This window comes from Cydia pomonella, chromosome 28 (genome assembly GCF_033807575.1).
Source record: "Cydia pomonella isolate Wapato2018A chromosome 28, ilCydPomo1, whole genome shotgun sequence".
Lineage (NCBI taxonomy): Eukaryota > Metazoa > Arthropoda > Insecta > Lepidoptera > Tortricidae > Cydia > Cydia pomonella.
This window is the reverse complement of record NC_084730.1, coordinates 505,221-525,235: the sequence shown is the minus strand read 5'-3', so window position 1 is coordinate 525,235 and position 20,015 is coordinate 505,221. Positions and strand designations below refer to the sequence as shown.

At 36.2% G+C, this 20,015-nt stretch overlaps 1 long non-coding RNA gene across 2 annotated transcripts in view; it reads left to right on the top strand.

Annotated features, from left to right (window-relative positions):
• Positions 1 to 4,458: 4,458 nt before the first annotated feature.
• Positions 4,459 to 20,015, top strand: part of LOC133532961 (uncharacterized) — a 51,665-nt gene continuing 36,108 nt past the window's right edge. For both annotated transcript variants that reach the window (XR_009801784.1, XR_009801783.1), the window contains exon 1: positions 4,459 to 4,483. This is a non-coding gene — a long non-coding RNA (uncharacterized LOC133532961). The remainder of the gene's footprint in view (positions 4,484 to 20,015) is intronic.

Here is a 20,015-nt window from a genome sequence, read left to right as displayed (position 1 = left end):
CTTTGTCAATTTGTGTAATAATGCCCTATAATATTTATTTATTTATTTAATAAACAAAGTACCATTTCTTTTGTCTTCAACCCAATAAAAAACATTTTATTACAAGCAGGTCTAAGATCTGAAGTACTGATCGTAGGTCAGTTAAGGCCAGTGACCTACCTACTTGACCATGACCACTCCTAACAATACAACTAGGCCCAAACTTCCTTAGCTGTGATTTTGTATGGTCGGCGCACGAGACTAGAGCAGTGTTTTTCAACCATATATTTGTACATAAAATGTAAACGCTATTTGTAAAACTGTAACTCAAAACGAATTAGAACTTTTTTTTGTGAAAACTGTTTTTTGCAAACTTTTGTCACTTTTTGACAGCTATCAATAAGGATATTTGGACTAGGTATGGAAGGTACTAGATTGTACAATCTCAATAGACAGAACTGTTGCAAAAGTGTCCAGCTGTCAGTTATAAATAATAGTTCCAAATCTCTCCAGAGTAGCGCTAGAGTAGCTAAGAACGTAGGCGTTATTGACGGAGTGAAGTGCGCTGCCAATGGTTTGAGTTTTTTTTTTTCAAGTATTCTATGTATTATAGCGCCACCTATTATTTTTTGTCGGACACTTTTTGGTACATGGAGATTCTATTCCTTACCTCTACCTTCTATAGGACTAGGTCCCATAGTGGCAACATCACCATCAAAAAGTTTTGCACTAAGTAACAATAAAAATATGTTTTTTTCGTAAGTGGCTTTAACGTTGAATTTAGGCGAATTCCAAAAAAGTTTATAGGACATTTTAGTCTTTAAATATGATCAGGAATATACTGTTTAAATTTCTCGCAATGCTCACAGGCACCGTGTATACACGGTGCTCACGAGGAACCCGAAAGATTTTAACCACGTACTTCTGAGGCCAAAAGAAGGAAAAAATGTTATATGAGTTTCAGTAAATTTCGCAAAAAAAATATTTTTTTTTGTTTTTTTTTTTCAAATTTGGAACGTATTTGTACATAAGAAGTTAATGTTATGGTAAAACTGGCACTGAAAATATTTTTTTACGATTTTTTTTTTGTAAAAACTAGTTCTTGCAAAGGTTACTTGTCACTTTTTGACATCTATCAATAAGGCTATTTAGACTACGCCCCATAATGGCATCATCGCGATCAAAAAGGCGTTTTGCACTAAGTTACGATAAGAAGATGTTTTTACATTGGTATTAACTCTGAAACTAGGCGAAATCCAGAAAAGTTTATATGACATTTTAGTCTCTAAATGTGATCAGTAATACACTGTCAAAATCTTTCGGTTTCCTCATGTAGTACCGTGTATAAAATGGGATCCCTTTCTTTCCCATATTCTTATTGTTCCGAATTTCGATAGTCAGAAATTGATATCCATATAATTAAAGAACATAAAGATCAATAGTCATAATTTTTGCTAAGCATAACGTTTAATAGTTCGAACATTATCATTCTATAATATTAAATACTATAATCGCAAAAGTTATAAAATTGATTAGTATAACATTCTAAGGCCTATGCATTATTATTCAGAAATATTTTAAGGCGTACATTTTAACGGACTAATGGTTATTATTCATATAGTTTTAATTACTAAACAAAAAATCATGTTTTAATTAGTAAGCCAAACAAAAAATCATGTTTCCCCAGGTAGGTTCGTTAGTTACCTTGTGTCCCTCAGAGCGAAAATAGGAGTCCCGCGAAGCGGGGCTCCGTCGACTCGTTGGCGGCACGAAATGTATTAATAAGTTACATGAAATATAGGAAACGGAGGTAAAGTCAGTAAGCCAAACAAAAAATCATGTTTCCCCAGGTAGGTTCGTTAGTTACCTTGTGTCCCTCAGAGCGAAAATAGGCGTCCCGCGAAGCGGGGCTCCGTCGACTCGTTGGCGGCACGAAATGGATTAATAAGTTAAATGAAATATAGGAAACGGAGGTAAAGTCAGTAAGCCAAACAAAAAATCATGTTTCCCCAGGTAGGTTCGTTAGTTACCTTGTGTCCCTCAGAGCGAAAATAATTATACCTTGCGAAAATAGACCTTACGACAATTATTATAAACAAGTTTATTACCTTCTACATTATGTAACGATATAGAATCTGAGCTTTGAATATTATGACCGACAAATATTATGACTAATAATAATGATGACCTGCAAAAATCGGATCTACAATTTATGTCGTTTAATTTTATGACTATTAACAATATGACTAATAAAAATTATGATAGAAAACGTTATGGACTGAGAAAATCGGAACTAAAAATTTATGGGAACCAATAGAGACCCGTATAAAATATGTATATTAAAACGCGTCACACACGTAACGTAGGTATCTTATTCTAAAATTGTTTCACATGTTTCACTCCTTACCAAGGACCCATATTCCTCCCTGGATATTAACATTTTTGAAAATATTTGAATATCAACCACAGCTTTTTTTTTTTATTACACAAGCCATATACATACATTCTCAAAATAATGCCAACGAACAAAGCCTCCTAGGGCTTAACTGCCGCTGTAATCGCTCGTACACTCTAATATTATAAGTAGGTTTATTATTTACATTTTAAAGCCATGGACTATTCCATATCACGAAGTCAGCAATCTTGATCCCTATTATATCAGCGTTTGATCTTTTCGAAATTTTAATTATTATAGTATTTCATATCACGAAGTCGGCAATCTTGATCCCTATTATACAGGGTGGACAAATAAGAATGATACACTTTGTTTTTAAATTTTAATTACATTGAGTGGAAATTTTATTAATTATTTTTTTATAAATATATTATTCAGGGTTGGCAATTGTATACGGAAGATAATTTCTGCCAAATGTCTACCACTAGCAGCAAGCAATTTTATCTCAAATGTTTCTGTTGTTTAAAACACGTTGTTTGCTCGATTAATTTTGAAAAAAAGTGATTGTGATTGGCACCCAAATTCCCCAAATTTTGCAGCTCGTGACTTATTTCTGTGGGGCTATCTAAAATTACGTGTCTATGCTAACGAGCTGATGAAATTTAAACAGTTAAAACCGACTATTCGACACAAATATACTAAGATAATGCCAAAAATGTGCGAATAGATGCTGAACATTGGGATGATAAGGGCTTACATTTGCCGGCTGTTAGAGGTGGACATATGTCAGACATTATGTTTCGCATGAATTTGCCAATCCTGAAGAATATATTTTTAAAACAATACTTAATAGTTTTTGAACTTAATACAGTTAAAATTTAAAAACAAAATGTATACTTCTTATTTGGCCACCCTGTATCAACGTTTGATTTTTTCGAAGTTTTAATTATTATAGTATTTCATATCAAAAAGTCGGCAATCTTGATCCCTATTATATCAACGTTTGATTTTTTCGCAGTTCTATTGCCTGGGAAAAGACACTGACTTCTGTAACACTAGTTTTTACCTAACTCAGAACTCAGGAACTTCAACGCTTATATGTACAAACGCTTTTTGGCAAAATATTTATTTATTATAAGAATTAGGATCATTTAAAAATGTGTATATAATTTGTTTTTACTTATACAATATACTTAGCTTCTGTCCGCGTCGTCGTCTGCGTGGAATAAGTACTTCCTTATCCCGCTTCAATAAAAAGTTCCTCCCCCTTTGCACCCCCTTAAGGGATAATTTCCGGGGTAAAACTATCTGCGTCATTCCCTGGCACGCAAAATATCTCCATACCAAATTTTATCTATATCGGTTCAGCGGCTGAGCGTGAAGACTGTGAAGAGGTAACAGACAGACAAACAGACATACAGACAGACAGACAGACTTTGGCAATTATACGATTATAGTATAGATTAGTCCACCGCTTAACATCTATGTATTTAAGTATTTATAAATATTTATATATTAACTAAATATATCGTTGTCTAAGTACCCTCAACACAAGCCTTATTGAGCTTACTGTGGCACTTCTTCAATTTGTGTAATACCTAATGTCCTATAATATTTATGTATGTATGAATAAACTCTTTATTGTACAAAAGACAAAATATAAATATGGCACAGGATAAGCAGTACAAAGGCGAACTTATCCCTTTAAGGGATTTCTTCCAGCCAATCTTTGAGTAGATGAGAGTTGATGAAGAATGGTAGACAAATATAGCACTGAGTACAATAGACTAGAGGAAAGTCAATAAAATTATAAAAGAGGGCGAAAAAAAAGGAAATAAAAAAAATTTAAGTAATAGTATAACAAATATATAGAATACCTATATTATATACAATAATTACATATTTATAGTCACAAATAAGTTAAATCTGGTCAGATAGCCACAGCTTCTTTAACTGCCTCTTATTTATTTATTTATTATTTAATTTATTTCATTTGTCTCTAAGTTTTTTTTTTTGTTGAAGGACACTGTAGAGATAATAATTACTTTCTAGAAAGCTCACTTTAATTTTCTTTTTCTTACAGGTTCACCTCAACATCGTCATCATAAGGTAAGAATTTTAAAAATAAATTATTATTAAAATATATATTACAGAAAAATATACATATTGGATGTATACAGAAGATTACTATAACTAGCTTAAATCTAAAATAGGCCCTTGAGGCATTGTACCAAGGATGCTGGCGGCATTTCCTCGTTGGATCGCAATGCCGATACGTTGTTGTGCGAGGAAGCCGCCAGCTTTTCGGTCACCACTACCGTTATGTCAACCAGACGTTTATAGGAAAATCTTACGCAAATCGACCTAGCCCTATAATAGTAAGCTCAATAAGGCTGTTTTTTATACTACGTCGGTGGCAAACAAGCATACGGTTTGCCTGATGCAAAGCAGTCTCCGTAGCATACATACGCCTGCAACTCCAGAGGAGTTACATGCGTGTTGCCGACCTTAACACTCCGCACCCTCGTTGGGCTGGCAACCTTACTCACCGGCAGGAACACAACACTATGAGTAGGGTCTAGTGTTATTTGGCTGCGGTTTTCCGTAAGGTGGTACTTCCCCAGTTGGGCTCCGCTCTAGATCTGGAATGACATCCGCTGTGCTGTGCCCTACCACACAAAGCGAGCTGACGTTCACAGTGCCCATACCTCTCTTTTGGACGAAAGTAGTTTAAGAATATACCCGGCTCCACAATTGGGGACTCCCTCTGGTCGCATAACAACTTTTGTCATATTTTTAAGCGTCATAACACTTTATGCATACAATTGTAAGTCATAAAAATCTTTAGTCAGAATTATTCCTGAGCATAACTGGGTTTTTGTCATAAATGAGTTATGTCATAATTTTTATAGTCATAAATTTAATTCGCATAAAATTTTAGGTTAGGTTCGTTAGGTATGCACAAAAAATATATGTCATCAAATATTATGGCTAAAAATGTATGACACAATATAATATGACTTTACATTTATATGCGCAATGATGATTATGACACAAGTTGTTATGTGTATCAAAGATATGACTTAAACTTTTATGCAACCCGATATGGACCCCCAAAATTGTGATCTGAGTGTGAGTCTGAGTACTCGACGACGATAGTTATATAATATAAAAGATAGAAAATACAAACTAAGTATGTACGTAACAAACATCTAAAACTCTGGAACAAAATATCTGTAATAAACACATTTTCTGAACAAAAAAGTTATCTTCCAGAATACCCCCGTTGCAGTCTCAAAGCCAAAATCTGTGCTAAACCGGTGTCAACGACCTAAGCTTTACTATATCTGTGTGCCAGAAAAGCGTCTGCCTACGTCTGTGTGCGTGCCAGACATTCGAAATTCGAATCCAGCTTCACCCATAACTTGCGAAGATAATGTTTATCAATTTAAACCTTAATTCTTAAGATTAGAGTCTATTTTTAGCTGGCTTTTATAAACGCTTGATTCGTTTCGTTTCGTCAAGTTGGTACCAACCCTATATGTATTTGCCGTAATGCATTGAATTATCAACTATATTTTTATCACAATAAGGTTGATTTTAAGCTGTCGTAAGTTATAGCATAAGTTCCAGACGTTTTTGTTAATGTGAGTGCAGACGTGTACGGACGGATACGTGCCTGTGTGTTGTGTACCGGATGATTTTTTAATGTATCTTAAACTATCTTTGAATTTGCGGAAATCAAAATAATATATTCAGATGACTTATAATTTAAAAGGTCGTCTAGAAGCCATAAATCATCTCCCAAGGATGTTATATATCTACGTCGTTACTTTTAATTTTGTAAGACCCATACAATGTAACATCAGATACTTAGATTAGATTATTTAGGAGTGGTCATGTGGTCAAGTAGGTAGGTCACTGACCTAACTGACCTACGATCAATAGCTTAAACTAAAGGCCTGCCTTTTTAAGATTTTTTGATCGACCGGTATTTCAATATTTTCAGCAATGATTTGGAGGTCTGGAGGCCTCGGGTAATAAAGGAGTGGAGGCCCCCTGGCCCCAAATTTTTTTCAAAATAAAATGGTAAATTTTTCGAAGTCTATTGTGGGGGCCCCTCTTTTGTGGATTCCCGGGGCTGTAGCCCCGGTTGCCCTCCCCTAAATCCGGCCCTGATTTTCAGTTTGTACAAAAAAAGGTTTCGTATATTCGGTTGTTTGTCTAAGGTCGGATTTGTGAAATATTGTGAGCAGGTTGGATATTTATATGGAACTTCTGCCCACAACCTCGTCTGCGTGTTAGGGTGGTCCATGTTTGTATGAAAATAAATTGCAATATTTTCTCCACATGGCTCGCTTTGTTCCATTATGAAGTAGTGCCAAATTTTGGGTCAATTGCTCATAATTAACTGGTCTCTCATCATTGCACTGAACCAAAAACTGTGTCGTCAAAATGATTTTTAGATTTTAATTTTTTTTTATTGTATGTAAATAAATAAAATAAATAAATAAATATTATAGGACATTATTACACAAATTGACTAAGTCCCACAGTAAGCTCAATAAGGCTTGTGTTGAGGGTACTTAGACAACGACATATATAATATATAAATATTTATAAATACTTAAATACATAGAAAACACCCATGACTCAGGAACAAATATCCATGCTCATCACACGAATAAATGCCCTTACCAGGATTTGAACCCGGGACCATCGGCTTCATAGGCAGGGTCACTACCCACTAGGCTAGACCGGTCGTCTATCCTAGTGGGTAGTGACCCTGCCTATGTATGTTAGTTTGTAAGGTATGTATGTATGGGCATAAGTGACTCCTCCGATGTTGCTTATGTCCATGGGCGGCGATGACTGCTCCCCATCAGGCGGCTCGTCTGCTCGTTTGCGACCTATTACATAAAAAATGGGCCTTAGTTGCCTGAAAATAAATGATATTTAATTTAAATTTAATTGCTTTATTCGATATCTCAAACAATAAATAAAAATTACATTCATTCATAAATAACAAAATTGCCGGTTTATGTTTTATTTATTTGTAACTAAATAGGGGAAAATGGAATAAAATCATTAACACGCCTCTAGGTAAGATTGTTTTCTGAAATTAATTTCATATTCATACATTTTAATATAGTAAAAATGCTCTATTTCGACCTCTAAATGATTTTTCATCGTTCTCAAAAGATTTACATGTTTTAATACGTTTTCGACTAAAAAGAACCTTGTGGAGATGAGACATTAAAAAAGGTTTAGCCCCAATAGTCTTAAAAAAAATATTTTTTATTTATTTATTACTTACACACAACCATCGTTACAGGCTATCCTAATTCGACAGTATGGAATTTGACACACAAAAAAAATAATTACATAGGTATATAGTAAATAGATTATTAGATATTAAGCGGACAATCATTTAAACGATAGCTAAAGCAGTAGCTAATAGATCAAGTATTTTACGATTTAAAGAAGTATTTTTAATTAAGACCGTGTCATTTTAGATTTACTTAATATAAGTTTAAGTGATCTGAAATTTAAGTAATTGTGTAATGTTGTATACCCGAAAAGGGTAGCCGTGTCTATGTACGAGTATCATTTTAACATCTTGTTTGACACGGTAATCAATAAACCAATTCGTATTCTTAATGATGATCAATGCCGGATTTAGAGGTCTGGAGGCCTCGGGCAATAAAGGAGTGGAGGCCCCCTGGCCCCAAATTTTTTCCAAATAAAATGGTAAATTTACCGAATTCTCTATTGTGGGGGGCCCCTCTTTTGTGGAGGCCCGGGGCAGTAGCCCCGGTTGCCCTCCCCTAAATCCGGCCCTGATGATGATGATTAATCACAAGGACACAAGATACTTTTTATTAATTAATAAAAAGTATCTTGTGTCCTCCCGGGCCTCAAATTATTTTGCATACCAAATTTCATCAAAATCGGTTCAATGCTTATTAATATTAATATCTGGGAAACCGAGCTTTGCTTGGAAAACATATAAAAACTCAGAAATCGCGTTTTCCCTGAGATAAGACCTAGCTAGATCGATTTTTCACCCCCGAAAACCTCCATATAGAAAATTTCATAGAAATCGTTAGAGCCGTTTCCGAGATCCCCGAAATATATGTATAAATATACAAGAATTGCTCGTTTAAAGGTATAAGATAAAGATTAAATAGCTTGAAGAGAGACAGACATAGTTTTCGCATTTATAATATTAGCTGGGATATCAACCCAAACAAAATCCATGACTGTTTTATTTTCAACACCCTGTATAAATCTTAATCGTTTGTGTGCATCTGTGACTGTGTTGTACATTTTATCAGTGTGTGTGTAATATGTGTGTCTGGAAAGTTGTGACGCGTCCACGTGGCCTTAAGGGTCTTTGTCCGATTGAGCCTCTCGCTGCGTTCGCGATCCGATGTGCAGCCTCCGGAAGGATGTCTCTTCCTTACCTTAACCATAGAATAACGTACATCGTACAGAAAAGAAACTTCCTACAAAATCGAAGTTTGACAGCGAATCAGGGACGAATCATGTTGTCCCTTTCTTATGTATGGTACTATCCCTTTCGGATATTTAGGGTTGTCAAAATTCAAAGAAAGCGTTTTGCTGTCGTAACACAAACGATTGGCGTGTTGGCTAGGCACCCAGATTAGAAATAATCCAGTAAGATATTAGACGAGTACAGAACGAATAAGATTATTGAGCTGAGGGAATACTTATTGGAATCATATATGACTGTGTGAGCGACAGTGGCGTTTCCCTGGCGTCTTTCGGATAGATACATCTTATTTTTCCAATAGGTCATAATCTCATGTATTAGAAACAAATTATTTTTTGAAAATACACATTTTCATTAGTATTATTTCAAGTAGAAACACTCAAAGGTTAACTGGAAGAGATAATATCCCTTTTAGGGATAAGTTCGCCTTTGTACATAACATTTTTTTTTTTGTTTTGTTTTGTCTGTTTTATGTTAACATGTTTATGTGCAATAAAATGACATACATACATACATACATACACACTACTATATAAATTATAAACCGAAATAAATGACGACCTGTCTGGTCTGGTGGGTTGTGACTACTGACACTGCCTATGAAGCCGATGGTCCCGGGTTCAAATCCCGGAAAGGGTATTTATTTGTGTCATAAGCATGAATATTTGTTCCTGAGTCATGGGTGTTTTCACTGTATTTTAAGTATACAATACAATACAAATCCTCTTTATTGCACAACCTCAAAAAAAAATACAGAGAGACATACGTAATACATGAAGACAGAGGTGACAGCAGGCGATCTTATCACTAAAGAGCGATCTCTACTAGACAACCTTTAGGTAGTTGAGAAGTGATAATATTAAATAAATAATAAATAAATAAATATTATACGACATTTTTACACAAATTGACTAAGTCCCATAGTAAGCTCAATAAGGCTTGTGTTGAGGGTACTTAGACAACGATATATATAATATATAAATATTTATAAATACTTAAATACGAGTACCCAGTACGAGTAAGGAAAGTAACTACGAGCGAAATCCACGGATACTTGAATGACATCAGTTGGATACCAGTCTGATATAGTAAGTTCGAATTGGCCTGTGAGGCGAATGAACCTTGACATGTTGAGACCTGTTAAGAACTTAAGACTAAAAGTATGATAAAGTCAGACCATACTAAATTCGCAACATCTTTGATAGCCCAGCCTGTGCACGTGTTAAGTAAACGTCATAATTTCATAGACATTTGATGTTTAAAATAACAGTTACACTGTCTAGGCTGTCAAAATCGATGCCTACTTATCTTGGTCTGACTCGACTGACTTGACTGACGAGTTTTCGACTTATAAAGGGTCTCGTCTAAATCGACTTAAAGAAGTTGAGGTTAGTTTTATGTTTCTCTCTTTAATTAAGAAACAAACGGTCATTTACAATTTGAGTCATAATTCAAGTTAAATTATTTCGAGTGATAGAGGTAAAATCTGTAAAAAAAACGTAAGTAGGTACTATAGTGGGTAATTGTACAAACACCTACCTAAAGAGCGTTTTTTTTTTGCCACACCAGCTTTTGGTCACATAAAAAATGTGACCAAAAGCTATTTTTATATGACCAAAAGCTATTTTTGTGTGACCAAAAGCTATTTTTGTGTTATTTCATGTCAGGATCGCGAGATTTCATCCTTAAGAGAAGAGTGTCCCAAAATTTCCATAATTTTATAACTTTCCCTTTTGTTACCGTCATACACAGTATATGGGGATATGGTAACGCAATAGATACAAAACTCTGGGACATTTTTTTATCCCATTAGGATTGAAGGAGCTCTTGACTCTGAGTCGACAAAACTCAAAATTTATGACAAAATACAAAATTTATGAAATTGGCATTTTGACAACGCTGAAATACCAGTCTAATTGTCTTACTTAGAGTTACAGGGGTTTATTCGATATGAACTTCGAGATATAGAGGTGACCATTATTATTTAGAGTTCTTCTTCTTCTTCCTCGCGTTGTCCCGGCATTTTGCCACGGCTCATGGGAGCCTGGGGTCCGCTTGACAACTAATCCCAAGATTTGGCGTAGGCACTAATTTTTACGAAAGCGACTGCCATCTGCCCTTCCAACCCAGAGGGTAAACTAGGCCATGTTGGGATTAGCCCGGCTTCCTCACGATGTTTTCCTTCTTGATGTTATTTAGAGTTATGGAGGTAAAAAAATTACTGGATTATCGTGAAGCGAATCGTTTGTTACTTCGTCTTATTCCCTCTGAGGGAAGTAGGTATACGAAGTGATCGCCCACACAAAAGGAGAAAACGTTTTTCCACTTCTAAACATTTTCCATTCTCCATTATTTTTGGTATGTTATTGACACAATGAAAAACCAGGTTTATAAGTTTTCCTTTTTAGGGTTCCGTAGTCAACTAGGAACCCTTATAGTTTCGCCATGTCCGTCTGTCTGTCTGTCTATCCGAGGCTTTGCTCCGTGGTTGTCACTGCTAGAAAGCTGAAATTCGGCATGGATATATAAATCAATAAAGCCGACTAAGTCGTACAATAAAATATAAAAATTTAATTTTTTTGAGGGTACCTCCCCTACACGTAAAGTGGGGGTGAATTTTTTTTTCTTCAACCCTACAGTGTGGGGTATCGTTGGAAAGGTCTTTCAAAACTAATAGGGGTCTTCAACAAACATTTTTTGATAAAGTGAATATATTCGGAGATAATCGCTCCGAAAGAGAAAAAAAATGTGTCCCCCCCTCTAACTTTTGAACCATAGGTCCAAAAAATATGAAAAAAATCGTGGAAGTAGAGCTTAAGAAAGAGATTAAATGAAAACTATAGCGGACATGATCAGTTTAGCTGTTTTTGAGTTATCGCAAAAAGTTTCTCCCATAGTAAAAAGACTTACTTTAATTAGGTACTGATTATGCAAATTTGCCTATTTGTTTAACTCGCGTGAAAGGTACCGTTTCATCCCTTGGTTAACAATTTACTATACTTTAAGCTCCAGTTTAGCTTATAGTGGCGGAAGAGTAACTACGGAACCCTACACTGAGCGTGGCCCGACATGCTCTTGGCCGGTTTTTTATTTTTTCAAGTTTACACACTAATATAAATATATATATCATCATCTCAGCCATAAGACGTCCACTGCTGAACATAGGCCTCCCCCTTGGACCTCCACATGTACCGGTTGGAAGCGACCCACATTCAGCGTCTTCCGGCGACCTTAATAAGGTCGTCTGCCCATCTTGTGGGTCGTGACATCTTGTGGTGGATGGTGGTGGAAATATATTTTAAAGCAAAATCTATAAACCTACAATATAATATTATGCTGAAGCGATCGACATCAAAATCAAAGTGCTTTGTTAAGAAAGAAGAAGAAAGAGGAAGAAGTGGAAACCGTTTTCTCGCAAAATGGAATTTCATAGAACAATAATCGGACAGACAGACGGACATGACGAATCTATAAGGGTTCCGTGTTCTGCCATTTGGCTACGGAACCCTTACCGTTACTTCGTTAGATTTGAAATATTTCGAGTTGTAGGTTTTTGGCTCTGCAAGGAAGGAAAGCGAATTTTATTTCGCGTTTTTAACGAGGATTTCGCCTTGTCGAGTTAGCGAGGTTCCACTGTACAGTCAGCCCAAGCTAAGTTGGCGGCAATTCTGATAGCCCAAAAAAAGCACCATTCACCAAAAGGCACCATTCATCCATTCATTAATTCATTCGGCAAAATGCACCATTTCACTCTCGAGCTATACAGGGTGGTTATAGTCAGCTGCAATAATTTACAGGGTGAATATATAGGTCTCACTGAGCAACTTTTTAGCTGAGAAGCGCTGGTGGCCTCGCGGTAAGAGCGTGCGACTTGCAATCCGGAGGTCGCGGGTTCAAACCCCGGCTCGTACCAATGAGTTTTTCGGAACTTATGTACGAAATATCATTTGATATTTACCAGTCGCTTTTCGGTGAAAGAAAACATTGTGAGGAAACCGGACTAATCCCAATAAGGCCTAGTTTACCCTCTGGGTTGGAAGGTCAGATGGCAGTCGCTTTTGTAAAAACTAGTGCCTACGCCGATTCTCAGGATTTCACTCTCGAGCTATACAGGGTGGTTATAGTCAGCTGCAATAATTTACAGGGTGAATATATAGGTCTCACTGAGCAACTTTTTAGCTGAGAAGCGCTGGTGGCCTCGCGGTAAGAGCGTGCGACTTGCAATCCGGAGGTCGCGGGTTCAAACCCCGGCTCGTACCAATGAGTTTTTCGGAACTTATGTACGAAATATCATTTGATATTTACCAGTCGCTTTTCGGTGAAAGAAAACATTGTGAGGAAACCGGACTAATCCCAATAAGGCCTAGTTTACCCTCTGGGTTGGAAGGTCAGATGGCAGTCGCTTTTGTAAAAACTAGTGCCTACGCCAATTCTCAGGATTAGTTGCCAAGCGGACCCCGGAAGCGGCTTAAATTAAGTAACTTTCTCAATTCGGAGATAATCAATATTTTATTTTTATCTTATAAAGCTCTTACGAGTGTGTACACTAACCTTAGGGCCCGTTCACATATTGATTAGTGTTTAATACGGGTTAATACATTTGCTACTAAACGTAAGTACTATCTCGGACGATCGATGTTCGAAATGACATTGACATGTCACAGTTTTCAATTGTTTGATTGAGATAAATGTAATGCCCGTGCAACAACAACGCTATATGTAATTTTTTTTTTTTTTTGGAAAATTAACTATTTCATGTAGTTTACTTAAACGTACTTACCAATACCCCGAAGTTAACGGAATTCAATAAAAACACGGTGTATATTCACCCCGTAAATTATTGCAGGTTACTAAATAAACACACTGTATTCAGTCGCACTGCGTTCTAGCGCCAAACTACCTAGGCAGAAATGAGCGCCTTTCATCCCTTGGTCAACAATCTACTATTTTTTGTAACTGCTATGTAAACGTTTCAGTGTGTAGCATGTTTATGCGACGCGGTCAACACTCAACAGGCAGGGTGTTGAGTAGGTCGGGCGTAATCGATAGCCCGCTGAACCCGACCGACGTATATGTCCATAACACGTGTACATATGTAGAACAGACATGTAATCTTATACTCGTACCTTTAAACGAGCAATTCTTGTATATATCTCGGAAACAGCTCTATATATCTCGGAAACAGCTCTAACGATTGAATTGAAGGGGGTTTCAGGGGCGAAAATCGATAAAGCTAAACTTGAGCGCCTTCAAAACGTCTGTATAAGATTCATATTTGGATTACGCAAATATGACCACGTCTCTGAATTTCGTACCCAGCTCAAGTGGCTCCCTATTCGTCATCGCCGTAACTCTCATATTCTTGTACTTCTTTATAACATTCTTTTCAACCCCTCCACCCCTCTATATCTTAAAAAGCGTTTCAACTATCTTTCCTCGGTCCGCTGTGCGGAGATGCATCTCCTTGCTCTACCACCTTCATCATCAAAATTTTATAGCAACTCTTTTTCTTTTCGTGCTGTTCGGTTGTGGAATGCTTTGCAATTAGACATTAGACGTGCTAAATCCCTTCCCGTTTTCAAAAATCTTTTGAAGACTCACTACCTTTCGCTGCCTTAACTTGCCTTTATTTATGATTGTATAATATATAATGTATGTATGTATATATGTATTTATTTTATTAGTATGTAGGTATGTATTATATTGTTTGCGTCTTCATTTTGTTGAATTATATGTATATCGGCACTACCCGTTCAATGTTGTAAGTTCATTGTTTCCTGCTACCCAAAGGTTGTCTGGAAGAGATCGCTTCTTAGCGATAAGACCGCCTGTTGTTACCTAACTTTTACGTGTTTTTTCATTTCCTGTCTATTTTTAAATGTATGGTGCACAATAAAGAATATTTACTTACTTACTTACTTACTTACTTACTAAGTCTTATCTCAGGGAAACCGCGCATTATTGAGTTTTTATGTTTTCCAAGGCACAGTAGCTAAGCGATCGAGGTGTTCAAAATACCCTGCAATCTCACATTGACCTAGCTCCAAACTAAGCAAATCTTGTACTATGGGTCTAGGTGAATAGAATCAGGCGTTATTTTGCGGAAATCCATACTAATTAAAACAATAATATTACTTTGCTTACCCGCGAAAAATCAGTGCTAACAGTTATAAGTATATATTTAAACATATAAGTACATTGACTAGTGCTGCACTGGTCGTTTATTAGTGTAGGTTTTAAGGTTCTGACGGAAGATCAGCGCTGTGGTCTCCGCAGCATTTATGCTGAGTCAGCGCCTATTCTTTACCACAACACATGACCCTCTACTAATATCTCCATTAATCTAAAAATAAGACACGTAATACATTTGATTATTGACGTAATTATTGATATTAGTGTCAAATTGTATGTTACTTTTTCTTTGTCTCTTGTCAATTTTCTTTTTCTCTTGTTATTTGTTTGTGTCACAAAGCATGTAAGTTGTGGTTGAATAAAGATTTTATCTATCTATCTATCTATCTTATACCTACTTGCCTTTTTTTACATGCACACATAAAAATTATATTTTACGTACATATTTACCGTACTTATATCTCTCTGTACTGATTTTCTTTTCCACACCAATTGTAAGTTTCTGTTTGGCCCAATGGTTGACTGGTAGAGAATGTTACGTATACAAAAAAAATAGAGCAAGTATAAGTTTAAAATCTTCGCTATTCGTATCTATATGTTAGATACGTATATCAGATACGAGTTATCGTTTATAATAATTTAATAATATTAGAAAGAATTACTGTTAAGGAAAAAGTATAAGAAAACATTAGGCACAGTTCACGATAAAAATACGAGTGATAGGTAGACCCCGTCAAAAAGAAAATCATTACTTGATTCAAGGAAAAATTATTTTATTAAATTAATTAAATTACTAATTTCGCTAATTAGAAACAGTCTTATTTATTTGTAGTTTTTCTATAATCCAGACACAACAAACTCTAACAAAACGTTTATAGAAAAACTTATTTTATTACTTATACAATACACTTTACATTCATTTAATCATCAATTATGAAATATTATTATCTGGTAGGTATTCTTATTTCAAGCTTATTTCAGACTTCTCAGAAGTTCGAATTATAAATTCTAATCGTGTTATTTAAAAAGCGACTATAAACGGTAAGGAATAGAGTAGTTATTCTATTGTAGCTGACGTTTTTATTACCGGTATGTTGGTAGGGGTCTAGTCTTAGATTCAGTACCGCGTTGGCTTTCGAGGGGAGAGTGTGTCGGTCGCTGTAAGATTTCCCGCCAAAACTAAGATTTGTCGTAATATTTCTTTGACTTAGTGCTGTGTTTTCGTGGGTTTCGTGTGTTAGTTAGTGATATTTTGTGAATGTAGATAAGTTTTTTTATCGTAAGTACAAAAATTATTACTTAATATATTATGAATTACTACAAAGTTGACTTTTGTAACTTAAAAGTCTCTTTTACTTTGTTTTGACCAAAAATACAATGAAATATTCTTTTCTTTTGCACTTTGCTGTTATAGAAATAACTGTTACTCATCTTGGATTCCTCTAGGATTACCTACATATTTTAAGTGGTGTTACTCTCAGCTTAAATCTAAAATAGGCCCTTGAGGCATTGTACCAAGGATGCTGGCAGCATTTCCTCGTGGGCGAGGAAGCTTTTTAAAATAAATAAATTATAAATGAATAAATAAATAAATAAATATTATAGGACATTATTACACAAATTGACTAAGTCCCACAGTAAGCTCAATAAGGCTTGTGTTGAGGGTACTTAGACAACGATATATATAATATATAAATATTTATAAATACTTAAATACATAGAAAACACCCATGACTCAGGAACAAATATCCATGCTCATCACACGAATAAATGCCCTTACCAGGATTTGAACCCGGAACCATCGGCTTCATAGGCAGGGTCACTACCCACTAGGCCAGACCGGTCGTCAAAGGTCGTATAAGAGTAGGTATATAAAGTTTTAGATAAAAAAAACAGTCAAAAGTATTAATTTAACTGTTTTACTGTAATTTAGCTGAAAATCAACATGCGACTCACAGAAGAAATCCGACAAAGTGGTAAAAAAAAAAAAACATTTTTTTTGTGTAGGTATACATGAAAGCTCTTGTTCGGTTCAACCCTATGATGTGTGGTGTCGTTGTATAGGTATTTCAGAACGAATAGAGTTCTCAAAAATTATTTGATAAAGTGAATATTTCCGGAAATAAAATCTCCGAAAGAAATAAAATGTGTCCCCCGCCCTCTAACTTTCGAACCATGGGTCCTAAAAATATGAAAAAAATCGTGAAAATGGACCTCAATAAAACATTCAATGAAAACTATAACCAATGTGATCTTTTAAGCCGTTTTAAGAGTCCCTTCATAGAAAAAGGACGTAGTAAGCGCTGTGAAGGTACTCCATTTTGCTTTTTATGTAGATGTTAGTAGATAAGTACAGGAATTATATGATACCCAAGAGAACTAAAAAGACCAAGAGTGCTCACTCCATACAACGGTTTTGTTACCAAAGATACTATTATTTTCGAAGTCTACATCTAGCATCGAGTAGCGGAACTCTCAGTACTGCTACTCGACAATAGATATCGCGGCATCCAAAAAGTCTTATGCTCAACGATTTTCCGCTAATATTATAACCAGAGTAACCGGAACTCTATTTTCAACTCCTACGCTTACTCTGGTTATAATATTAGCGGAAAATCGTTGAGCATTAGACTTTTTGGTTGCCGGGATATCTATTGTCAAATAGTGGTACTGAGAGTTCCGCTACTCGAAGCTAGTCGACTACGAAAATAATAAGCGTTTTGGTACCAAAACTGATGTATGGAGTGAGCACTCAATGTATTTCTTATTTCTGTATACCTTACTTACTAATCCCCGTTCAAGGTCTATTGGGACGGACAGGCAACGGAACCCTATACTGAGCATGGCCCGACATGCTCTTGGCCGGGTTTTTTAGTTTTAACTCCCGACCTGATTCAAACTTTCAGATACGTCAAACATTTAAAACATTTAACAGATACGATACGGATTATTTATTTATTTATTTTATTTAAACATTATTGCATAAAAGAAAATCTTAATGTACAAAAGGCGAATTTAATGCCATCAGGCATTCTCTACCAGTCAACCTTAGGGCAAAACAGAAAAGACTGCATGTGCATTTAAAATTAAAAGAAATTGTTATTGAAATAATTACACATCAATCAATCAATTAATCAATCAATCAATCAATATAATGTATTGCAAGAACCTAATTAAATTACATTTAAAACAAGTGCCTTATGTTCTACCAGCACACATACATAAATTACATAAATAAATAAATAAATATATATGTATATAATCAGAGCCCGTACTTTTCATGCCGTTGACAGAAAAATGACGTCACGCTACATAGAGTATGATTCCAATTAATATTTTCGTAATAATTAATCATTTATCAACCTCTTTAGGTAAGTTATACATATACTTGACAATCAGTACAGAAACGTCTAACTGACTTTCATTTTATTGTTACTCAAATAAATAGGTAATAGATTATTAATTTATTAAATAATACATATTTTCAATTATTAATAGCGTAACAAGCTTTTATTCTCGTAACAAGTATTTATTTTGATACCCGTCAATAAGTAAGTTATCTAAATTTGTAGTGTTGTAAAACAACTCCCTGTATGTTAAATTACGTAATTTTTGCGTCAACGTCATGAAAAGTACGGGCCCTGGTATATAATATACATAACCGATTCGTGAGACTGATACTTAATTGATCTTTGAACTGCCAGCAAATAAATCACGCACAGATTTTGAAAGCAGACTTGTTGGGAGCTTTTCTAATGTTAGGGGGAAGACCGTTCCAGAGAGTGTCAAATATAAATGTCACTCTTGACATTGACACACCCAATCCATATCGGAGAAGAGTCGCTGGACGAGACTAGTCCTTGAATGGAGGCCTAGAGCAGACACCCGAGGGACCGGTAGACCACCGCTGGGTGAACGGCATCCGACGAAACGGAGGTCGGGCATGAATCGGGCACAAGATCGACAGGAGTGGAAGAATGGGGAAGAGGCCTACATCCATGATATGGTGGCCTTTTGGTGATCCAATGATGATGATGATCGTATCGTAAGCAGTCTCCGTGGCCTATGTACACCTGCAACCCCAGAGGAGCTGCATGCGTGTTGCCGACCCTAGCACTCCGCACCCTCGTTGAGCTCTGGCAACCTTACCGGCAGGAACACAACACTATGAGTAGGGTCTAGTATTATTTGGCTGCTGTTTTCTGTAAGGTAGAGGTACTTCCCCAGTTGGGCTCTGCTCTAGATCTGGAATGACATCCGCAATGCTGGGCACTACCACACTAAGCGAGATTACACTCACAATGCCCATACCTTTCTTTTGGACGTAGTTTAACGACGTACCCGGGTATCTATCTTAAAGTTCGAATGAGTCGTGGTCAGCATAGTCAGTACATCTGACTAACCTTGAACTTCGTTCGATAATGCACAATACAACCTACTGTCATCGGTCTGCTGACTCCTAGGTGCGCCTGTACTGCGGAACAGGAGGGTGCCCGTTTGTATGGAGACCGTATGGAGTTATCACCTTTTGGTTCCATGCGTAACGGTGCCGCTCTGTCTGGGGATTTGGGGGTACACAATGCGTTAGACTTGTATATGTTGGCTAAGTACTACTAATAATGACAACCGGTTTGGCCTAGTGGGTAGTGACCCTGCCTACGAAGCTGATGGTCCCGGGTTCAAATCCTGGTAAGGGCATTTATTCGTGTGATGAACATGGATATTTGTTCCTGAGTCATGGGTGTTTTTTATGTATATAAGTATTTATACATATTTATATATTAAATATATCGTTGTCTGATCCACAAAACAAGCCTTCTTGAGCTTATTGTGGGGCTTAGTCAATTTCTGTAAGAATCTTCTTCCTCGCGTTGTCCCGGCATTTTGCCACGGCTCATGGGAGCCTGGGGTCCGCTTGACAACTAATCCCAAGATTTGGCGTAGGCACTAGTTTTTACGAAAGCGACTGCCATCTGACCTTCCAACCCAGAG